This window comes from Neltuma alba, unplaced genomic scaffold (assembly GCF_004799145.2).
Source record: "Neltuma alba isolate B1F8T4 unplaced genomic scaffold, ASM479914v2 tig00010684_pilon, whole genome shotgun sequence".
Classification (NCBI taxonomy): Eukaryota; Viridiplantae; Streptophyta; class Magnoliopsida; order Fabales; family Fabaceae; genus Neltuma; species Neltuma alba.
Genome location: NW_021635524.1, coordinates 1,522,031 through 1,533,197, shown reverse-complemented (window position 1 = coordinate 1,533,197; position 11,167 = coordinate 1,522,031). Strand labels below are relative to the sequence as shown.

Below are 11,167 nucleotides of genomic sequence, written 5' to 3'. Positions count from 1 at the left end.
CTCTAAGAAAAATAAAATTTTATTCTCTTTAGGCTATCCTTTTTTTTCAACTTTAAAATATATTTAATAAATAATATATTTATAAAAAACAATTAATTTTATAATATTATAATTTTTTATTTAAATAATTTTTTTATTTTTAAATAATTTTTTATAATATATTTTTTAATTATAATAATATTTATTTTTTATTTTTTTCTTAGGATAATATATTTTTTATTTAAAATAAATATTACAATAATATATTTTATGAGTAGTAGTGGAATATTAAAAAAAATTATAAGAATATACTAGTCCAAAAATTTAACTCCCTTCCAAAAACCCTCAATTTAGAGGGGAGCTAAAATGGGAAGGGGTAAGAGAGGAGAGGGGAGGGGAGGAGACATTTTGGCTTTCCTCCCCTCTAAAATTTTTAACCAAATGAGGGGAAGGGTTCATTTCCCCTCCCCTCCAACCAAACAAACCCTTAGCCTTTAGTCTTTATTTGAAAAGGTCAAATGTTGTAATATAAAAGTGGATTGTTGGGAAAAACAATATATTCCTCCGGTTCTAAATATAAGACCTTATACACACTAGTATAAAGGTCTTATATTTAGGACCGAGGAGTATAACTATAATCAACATTAGCTCAATTTTGTGCTGTATTGTGGCTCCAAGTGTCCAGATTTTAAAATCTTGAAAGACGCTGACAATTTTAAGTGGCTCATTTCAAAACTAGACATAAGTCAAATAGTTCGGTTCACAGCCGTTTTAAATCTTTTATGTCTATTCTCTTTTACTCTTTCCAATCTCGCCTCAAAGCTCATCTTTTGCGTTATTCATCTTTTGCGTTATTCTATTTTCAATGTTTTTACTTTATTAGGAAAAAAAATTTAAACATTAAAAAAAAATCCAACTTAATCTGCTTTTTTTTTTTGGGAGCTGGACAACTTAGGGCTTGATTGGTTTTGTTTTCTGTTTTTTTGTTTTCAAAATAATTTTATAAAACTGTTTTTTAAAACAAATTTTGAGGGAAAAAAAAAGAACATGTTTGGATGATTATTTTTAAAAACAATAAAATATAAAAATTTGTTTGGATGATGAATTTTAAAAATTATTTTTAAAATCAACTTAAAAGTTTAAAATTAATTCCTATTATAATGTAAACCAATTGGATAAAGCGGGTAAAAAAACTAATTTAATAAAAAATCAAATAGAATAACCAATAAATAACACAAAAATGATTTACTACAAATAATAACATGGTTAAAATTTAAATGGACATTGTTTTAAGCAAAAGTCCCAAGCCCGGATAAAGGAGGAAGGTTGTGTTAGGCCTAAAGGAGGAAAGTTGTGTTAGGCCCTCGACAGCCAACGTAAAAACCCGTCGAATCTCATGAACATGGATTGTTTTAAACAAAGTGTCAAAAATAATATCTAATCATATCAACATATAATTCGTAGAATTGTAATGTGTAACATCCTTAGAAAAAAAAAAGAGTTATTTTTTTTCAAAAAAAAATATTATATAATATTTTATTACTATTAAATAATAATATTTTTATTAAAACAAAAAAAAATGGGGGAAGGGGACAACACGTTCAGCTTTCCACCGAAAGCTGAACGTATTTAAGAGGAAGAGGAATTTGGGGGGAGAGTTTTTGACTGAAGGAAGAAAAATATGGAAGGAGCATTAATGAATGAGGAAAAATTGAGGAAGGACGGTTGGCAATTTGAAGAATAAAAAGAGAGAGTGATCGCAAAGAATGGAAAGAAAGAGTGAGATGCGCAGAAGGAGAGATTGAGAGAAAAGAAGAGAAGTGTTAGCAGTTTGAAGAGTCATACAAGCTTTGGGGATCATATAGGTACATTAAACACTTCTTTCTATTAAATTTTTCCTTATGAATATTTCCTATATATTTAGAGCTTTATATTAGTAGTATCATTATAATGTTTAGAGAAAATTTTGTGATCTGGGTATAGAGTAAGTATTGAGTTTTGAAAATATTTGACCGTAGAAATTTAAAGATTTATTATTAAGAAATTTTAATCGGTTTAGATTTGTCCATTTATTACCCGTGATATTTAAAATCAAATTTATTTTGTTGAAAAATCTGTCACTTATGATATATATCATATTTATACCGATTAAAATTAAGTTAAATAATTTATTTGGGTTGTTTGATATATTATTGAAATTTTAATCGGTTTATAGTTGTTTATTGATTGTTTTGAGAATTTTAAACTAAGATTTTAGTTGAAAAATGTATTATTCAAGATATATAGAATGTTTTTACCGATTAAATTTAAGTTAAATAACTTATTTGGGTTACTTAATATATTATTGATATTTTAATCGGTTTAAAATGTAAAATAGGTTAAGACTATATTATTAGAAAAATTTTGAAACTGGAAACTTAAGTTATAAATTGAGATTCTTACAATATTAGATAAAAACAATATTTTATAAATATTTATAATTTAAATGAGTTATTTGGGTAGAGAAAAATTGTTATTTGAAGTAAGAATTTTTGGATAGTAAATATAAGTATAGATATTATTAATAATAAATTCTATGTAATTTAAGTTAATTATTTGTATGTATATTAAATTGTATCTATATTATTTGTAGATTATCTTGTACTTCGGAGTTTGTAATTTGCGCTCTTATTTCTCAAGCTGTGAGGTTAAGCTTGGAGTAGAGGTAACCGGGGTTAATTTATTTTATATACACGCTTTGGATTGTAAGGTGTTTATTATGTTTTTATTTTCTTAGTTAATTTGTAAAAGTATGCCTGTGAATAAAATATATATTTTATTATATGACAAATTTTGGTGAAGTGGGAAGTATGTTGATCTAATTATGTTTGAGTTGTGTTTTATTGGAAATTGTGTTTTCGTGTAGTACTGAATTTAATATACTAATATTATGTTATTAAATGAAATGAAAATGTGTTATACTTTGTTTGAAATTATATCATCTTACTTTGAAGATTGTGATATTTTGATTTATATTGTGACTATGCATGGGGTTCATATGTGGAGGATGGGATTTTGTTATGTGGAGGATAATTGTTCTTGAAGCCCGCGCGGCATGCCTACACTACGGATCCCAGTGTTTGGCCTTATTGTTAGACCCCTGTAGTTCTTCCTTTTCCTTGGCCCGGAATTGAGAATGAACTCTTGGGTAGACACCTCTTGCACCATAGTCCATTCTTGGGCGGTGTAGGTACAGGAGGGGGCCCGTTGCTTGATGTGAGTGGGGTGACCTTTGGCCGGGTTACTCAGCACAGAAAGCCCGGGTCCTTGTCAAGGAGTCATAAGGAGGAGCAAGGTGATGGGAGGGCATATTTCATTGTGTTGTTGCATATATGTACTTTTATATGAATTGTGTTGTGGATGGAGAGATATACTCTTTTTATGTGATTATATCTATTAAAGTACCATTTATTTCTTAAACTATATTTAAGCACTACTTCACCAACTTGCCATCCTACTTGTATATGTCATAAATTAATACTTGGTTACTGGGACTTTACGTCTCACCCCGCTGTTCATCAATACTTTTCAGGAGAGCCATCTAGTTTGGCTCGGCGCGAAGGGAAGCAACCAGAGGCATAGGCGAGCATAGCCTAGTAGTCCTCTTTTGGTTTAGGCATGTAATGTTATGTATATTGCCATCTTAGGGCCCACAACTGTGTTGACATATACTTTCTTTTGTTTGGATGACTGTATTTGATGGAATACTGTTAAAATGGCTGCAGGCCATAAGACTCTGCTGTGTGCGATGTATGACTTATGGGCTGGGTTGAGCACCCTGTGTTTCTTGTGCCCTAAGTCTTTGTGGGATGAATATTATGTTGGGCTTGTGGGCGGTTACTGTGCCTTGAGGTTTTGTTCTACATTGTTAAACCCATGGATGTTTTATGCATCCTGAGCTACTTGGGACGTTTTCGAAATAAGTCAAACTCTTTATAACCATGGTAGTATTTTAACACTCTAACTTAATTCTTTTTCTACCATGGTTATCATTTTAAAAATGGTTTTATAATTATATATTAAGAAGAGGTTTTTTCAACTTGGTATCAGTTTCAAGGTTTTGTGTGATCCCTGGTGCATTTCATATTGTATCTATGGCAATATACAATCATTACACTTATGCTTCCCTTCAATTTCTCCTCTTTTCTCCTTTCTTAAGTGTTTACCTTTCTTTTTGTGGGGTTCTACCCTTAGGTGGGGAGAGATGGTAAGTACCAGGCGTACTGTTGATGCTGGTGAGGGAAGTCGCCAGCCACCTAATGGCAATAGTCAAGCTAATCAGACTAATGATGAGATCTTAAGACAATTACAAGCTGTAATTCTTTCCCTTGACGAGCGGGTTAGAAAAATGGAAGATAACCGAAGGAACAAGGAAGCTGAAATCTCTCCAGAGATGGAAGGTCATCATGATGGTGATAGTATTGGACATAATGGGGGACAGTCAAATGAGCAGGAAACAGTAAATGAAGAAGAGGTTGCTGAGGTGTTACCAGACATTCCTATAACAACAGTCTGGAAGTATATAGGCCGCTTCAACCCTCCAACTTTTAAGGGTAGTCTGAATTCTGTAGAAGCAGAGGCTTGGATAGACCGATTGGAGACCCTGTTTAGTACGGTGAATTGTAGTTCCCAGCAAAAGGTGCAGGTTGCCAAGGTTTGTTAGAAGGAAGGGCAAAGCAATGGTGGGATAGTGTGAGACCCATGGATGATAGAAGGATGGTTTGGAATCAATTCAAGGATTTGTTCTTTGATTACTTCTTTCCAATGGAGGTCAGACAACAGAAGGAAGCGGAGTTCTATGCCCTGCAACAGGGAAACATGCATGAGGATCAATTTATTGGCCAATTCATAGATCTATCCAAGTATGTGGCATACCTAGATCGTTATCGAAACACTTGGTGGATGGCTGTTCAGTTAATGGAGAAAGCCAGACCAGAGATTAAGCAACAATTGGCCACAGTAGAGGTCACTACCTTTGAAAAGATGTGTACTCATATCCGTCAAGTTGCACGGAGGATGAGAGAAGCTGATGAGTATCGTAGAAGAGACAACCTTGGGCGCTTTAGCCGCCAAACCGGTGCCTCAGGATCTGGAGGACGATTTAGTGGCTATACGGGACCCACTGGTGGAGTGGGGAAGAAAACTAGCCAATCAGGTGCTAGTAGTTTTGGCAACAGAAAACAATCCTATCAAGGAAACTCTCAGCAGAGGAACCGCTTCCACGGCGCTCAGACCCAGAGAAGTCAAGGAGGAGGGAGTCAAATTTCCCAGCGTGGCTCTGTAGCATCTACTCCTAGTGTGACTAACCATCTCGCTTGTCCTAGATGTGGGAGGCAACACTTCGGAGAGTGCTGGATTTGCTTTAATTGTGGAGAGCCGGGACACTTAGCTAAGTATTGCAACAAGGCTAAGAGAAACAACCAGACCCCTAGGTCATCTGTACCAGGGCGTGTGTTCGCCATGACTTCTGAAGAGGCGGGTGCATCACCTAACTTGATTCGAGGTAACGTACTCTTACAAAATCATCCCTTGTGTGCTATGTTTGACTCAGGGGCAACCCACTCTTTTGTGTCCTTTGATTGTGTTGAAAGATTAAGACTGTGTATGGATGATTTGTCTTATGTTCTGTGTGTGACTACTCCGGCGGGAGCAACCGTGAGAACTGTTAAAGTTTGCAAAGGTTTGACCTTTGTATTTAAGGGTCGGGAAACGACCATTGACTTAATTTGTTTGCCCCTTCGAGGCATAGATATTATTGTGGGTATGGATTGGTTGTCAGCTAATAGAGCTACCTTAGATTGTAAGAAGAAGTCTGTTATGTTGCACTCAATCTCAACATCCGTAGACGTATCAGATGTTCCTATTTTGTTGTCAGCAGCTCAAGTAGTGCAATGTGTTAAGAAGGGGTGCCAGGCTTTTGTTGTCTTTTTCTCTATACAAGCTGAAAAAGAGGGGAATATAGACCAAATTGAAGTAGTAAGTGAGTTTCCCGATGTGTTCCCTGAAGAAATATCTGGGTTACCTCCAGTACGGGAGGTGGAGTTTTCCATTGAGTTAGCTCCAGGAACCGAACCTATCTCTAAGGCCCCGTATAGAATGTCACCCTCTGAGTTAGCAGAATTAAAGAAACAGATTGAGGATCTGTTGGAAAAAGGTTTTATTAGACCGAGTGTTTCTCCATGGGGTTCACCCGTGTTGTTTGTGAAAAAGAAAGATGGCAGTTTGAGGTTGTGCATAGATTATCGTCAATTGAATAAGGTCACAATTAAGAACAAATATCCCCTTCCGAGAATTGATGACTTGCTTGACCAGCTTGTCGGTTCTTCTGTGTTCTCCAAAATTGATTTGAGATCCGGCTATCATCAGTTAAGGGTCAGGTCTGAAGACATTCCCAAGACCGCTTTTCGAACTCGTTATGGTCACTACGAGTTTCTGGTGATGCCTTTTGGATTAACAAACGCTCCAGCAGTGTTTATGGACTATATGAATAGAATCTTCAGGCCTTACTTGGATCAATTTGTTGTAGTCTTCATTGATGATATCCTCATATACTCCAAGAGTGAAGAGGAGCATCGTAAACACCTTCGCATTGTATTACAAATATTAAGAGAGAACAAGTTGTATGCCAAACTGAGCAAATGTGAGTTTTGGTTAAAGGAGGTAAAGTTTTTAGGTCATGTGGTATCTGCCAAAGGTGTGGCCGTGGATCCGAGTAAAGTAGAGGCAGTGTTGAAATGGGAGACTCCCAAGTCTGTGACTGAAGTAAGGAGCTTTGTGGGGTTAGCCGGGTATTACCGTCGTTTCATTAAAGGCTTTTCTCAGATAGCTATGCCATTAACTAACTTGACAAAGAAGGACAAACCCTTTGTATGGACTGAAAAGTGTGAAGCTGCATTTCAAGAGCTGAAAAGAAAGTTGACCACGGCACCTGTCCTTACCATACCTGAACCATCAAGACCGTATACAGTGTACACAGATGCATCTTTGAAAGGTTTGGGCTGTGTATTAATGCAAGATAATAAGGTAGTAGCTTATGCATCGAGACAATTAAGACCTCACGAAGAGAATTACCCCACCCATGACTTGGAACTAGCAGCAATTGTGTTTGCCTTAAAGATTTGGAGACACTATCTTTATGGAGCGCAATTTGAGATTTTCAGTGACCATAAAAGTTTAAAGTACCTGGTAGACCAGAAAGAATTAAATAATCGTCAGCGAAGATGGATGGAATTCTTAGCAGATTATGATTTTGAGTTGAAGTACCATCCAGGGAAGGCTAATGTGGTGGCTGATGCATTAAGTAGAAAAACCGCGCATGTCTTCTACATGAGTGTAACAGAGCATCACTTGCTGGAGGAGTTAACTGAAATACCAATTATGGGTAAGATGACAGAGACGACTGTTACTCTAAATGCAGTACTTGGGGACTATGACTTCTTTAAAGAGTTGAAGATAGCCCAAATGGAGGATGAGGAATTAATGAGGACAAGAGAAGAAGTAGAAAATGGTGCAGTATCGGATTATGACATTGGAGATGAAGGAATCTTAAGGTACAAGAGAAGAATTTGTGTTCCAGATAATGAAGAAATGAAAAAGATAATTCTTGAGGAGGCACATAGAACTAAGTACACCATTCACCCTGGAATAACCAAAATGTACCATGATTTGAAGCAAGAGTATTGGTGGCCAGGGATGAAGCGTGATGTGACTAATTTTGTACTCAAATGCTTGACTTGTCAGAAAGTCAAAATTGAACACCAAAAGCCATCGGGTTTAATCCAAACCTTGGAAATCCCTAAGTGGAAATGGGATAGCATTTCAATGGACTTTATCACGAGTTTGCCTAGAACTCCAGCTGGTTATGATGCAATCTGGGTCATTGTAGATAGACTAACAAAGTCAGCCCACTTTCTCCCAATCAAGTCTACTTATTCTATGGAAAAACTTGCTCAATTGTATGTAGATGAGATTGTGAGATTGCATGGGATACCAAAAGATATCATATCAGACTGAGATCCAAGGTTCACCTCGAACTTTTGGAAGGCGATGCAAGGAGCTTTTGGCACAAAGTTGAAGTTCAGTACGGCATATCATCCCCAAACTGATGGTCAAACTGAGAGGACCATCCAAACTCTTGAGGACATGTTGAGAGCTTGTGCAATTGAACTTCCAGGTAGCTGGGATCGCCATCTTCCATTAGCAGAATTTGCCTACAACAATAGTTATCATACAAGCATCCAGATGGCACCTTACGAAGCATTGTATGGAAGAAAGTGTCGATCACCACTGTGTTGGACTGAATTGAGTGAAAGAACCATTGTTGGACCTGACTTTGTGGATGCAACTACAAAGAAAATTGAATTAATCAAACAGAGGTTAATGACCGCTCAGAGTCGCCAGAAGAGTTATGCAGATAGACGACGGAGGCCTTTGGAATTTGAAGTGGGTGACCATGTATTTTTGAAAGTTTCACCAGTGACTGGCATTGGTAGATCCATCAAGGCCAAGAAACTGACTCCTCGATATCTTGGACCTTACGAGATTTTGGAGCGAATTGGGCCGGTCGCTTATCGAATTGCTTTACCACCGCATCTCTCTAATGTGCACAATGTCTTTCATGTGTCACAACTCAAGAAGTATCATCCAGATCCATCTCATGTGATCGAGCCTGAGGAGATCGAGTTACAGGAGAATCTCACCTTTCGAGCTGAGCCTGAACGCATTCTAGATGTCAAGGATAAGCAACTCCGAAATAAAACAATCCGGTTACTTAAGGTTTTCTGGAAAGGCATGTCTCCTGGTGATGCCACTTGGGAAACCGAGGAGCGAATGCGGCGTGATTTTCCACATCTATTCTCTTAAGTATGTGTTCATGTGTTGTTTGTCTACTATCTTATGTGAAAATAGTATGTGTGTGGTGATATTATCTGTTTTTCAATGTTGTATTGTGTTGTTAAATTTTTATACGTGTCGCGAATTTTGGGGACAAAATTCTATTTAGGTGGGGAGAGCTGTAACATCCTTAAAAAAAAAAAAGTTATTTTTTTTCAAAAAAAAATATTATATAATATTTTATTACTATTAAATAATAATATTTTTATTAAAACAAAAAAAAATGGGGGAAGGGGACAACACATTCAGCTTTCCACCGAAAGCTGAACGTATTTAAGAGGAAGAGGAATTTGGGGGGAGAGTTTTTGACTGAAGGAAGAAAAATATAGAAGGAGCATTAATGAATGAGGAAAAATTGAGGAAGGACGGTTGGCAATTTGAAGAATAAAAAGAGAGAGTGATCGCAAAGAATGGAAAGAAAGAGTGAGATGCGCAGAAGGAGAGATTGAGAGAAAAGAAGAGAAGTGTTAGCAGTTTGAAGAGTCATACAAGCTTTGGGGATCATATAGGTACATTAAACACTTCTTTCTATTAAATTTTTCCTTATGAATATTTCCTATATATTTAGAGCTTTATATTAGTAGTATCATTATAATGTTTAGAGAAAATTTTGTGATCTGGGTATAGAGTAAGTATTGAGTTTTGAAAATATTTGACCGTAGAAATTTAAAGATTTATTATTAAGAAATTTTAATCGGTTTAGATTTGTCCATTTATTACCTATGATATTTAAAATCAAATTTATTTTGTTGAAAAATCTGTCACTTATATATATATATCATATTTATACCGATTAAAATTAAGTTAAATAATTTATTTGGGTTGTTTGATATATTTTGAAATTTTAATCGGTTTATAGTTGTTTATTGATTGTTTTGAGAATTTTAAACTAAGATTTTAGTTGAAAAATGTATTATTCAAGATATATAGAATGTTTTTACCGATTAAATTTAAGTTAAATAACTTATTTGGGTTACTTAATATATTATTGATATTTTAATCGGTTTAAAATGTAAAATAGGTTAAGACTATATTATTAGAAAAATTTTGAAACTGGAAACTTAAGTTATAAATTGAGATTCTTACAATATTAGATAAAAACAATATTTTATAAATATTTATAATTTAAATGAGTTATTTGGGTAGAGAAAAATTGTTATTTGAAGTAAGAATTTTTGGATAGTAAATATAAGTATAGATATTATTAATAATAAATTCTATGTAATTTAAGTTAATTATTTGTATGTATATTAAATTGTATCTATATTATTTGTAGATTATCTTGTACTTCGGAGTTTGTAATTTGCGCTCTTATTTCTCAAGCTGTGAGGTTAAGCTTGGAGTAGAGGTAACCGGGGTTAATTTATTTTATATACACGCTTTGGATTGTAAGGTGTTTATTATGTTTTTATTTTCTTAGTTAATTTGTAAAAGTATGCCTGTGAATAAATATATATTTTATTATATGACAAATTTTGGTGAAGTGGGAAGTATGTTGATCTAATTATGTTTGAGTTGTGTTTTATTGGAAATTGTGTTTTCGTGTAGTACTGAATTTAATATACTAATATTATGTTATTAAATGAAATGAAAATGTGTTATACTTTGTTTGAAATTATATCATCTTACTTTGAAGATTGTGATATTTTGATTTATATTGTGACTATGCATGGGGTTCATATGTGGAGGATGGGATTTTGTTATGTGGAGGATAATTGTTCTTGAAGCCCGCGCGGCATGCCTACACTACGGATCCCAGTGTTTGGCCTTATTGTTAGACCCCTGTAGTTCTTCCTTTTCCTTGGCCCGGAATTGAGAATGAACTCTTGGGTAGACACCTCTTGCACCATAGTCCATTCTTGGGCGGTGTAGGTACAGGAGGGGGCCCGTTGCTTGATGTGAGTGGGGTGACCTTTGGCCGGGTTACTCAGCACAGAAACCCGGGTCCTTGTCAAGGAGTCATAAGGAGGAGCAAGGTGATGGGAGGGCATATTTCATTGTGTTGTTGCATATATGTACTTTTATATGAATTGTGTTGTGGATGGAGAGATATACTCTTTTTATGTGATTATATCTATTAAAGTACCATTTATTTCTTAAACTATATTTAAGCACTGCTTCACCAACCTGCCATCCTACTTGTATATGTCATAAATTAATACTTGGTTACTGGGACTTTACGTCTCACCCCGCTGTTCATCAATACTTTTCAGGAGAGCCATCTAGTTTGGCTCGGCGCGAAGGGAAGCAACCAGAG

General features: G+C 35.3%; 1 long non-coding RNA gene across 1 annotated transcript; it reads left to right on the top strand.

Moving 5' to 3' along the window:
- The first annotated feature begins 1,320 nt into the window (after positions 1 to 1,320).
- Positions 1,321 to 6,141, top strand: LOC114758257 (uncharacterized). The gene is made up of 4 exons (XR_003741769.1): positions 1,321 to 1,388; positions 1,754 to 1,758; positions 3,611 to 3,617; positions 6,130 to 6,141. It is a non-coding gene; the product is annotated as an uncharacterized LOC114758257 (long non-coding RNA).
- The last annotated feature ends 5,026 nt before the right edge of the window (positions 6,142 to 11,167 follow it).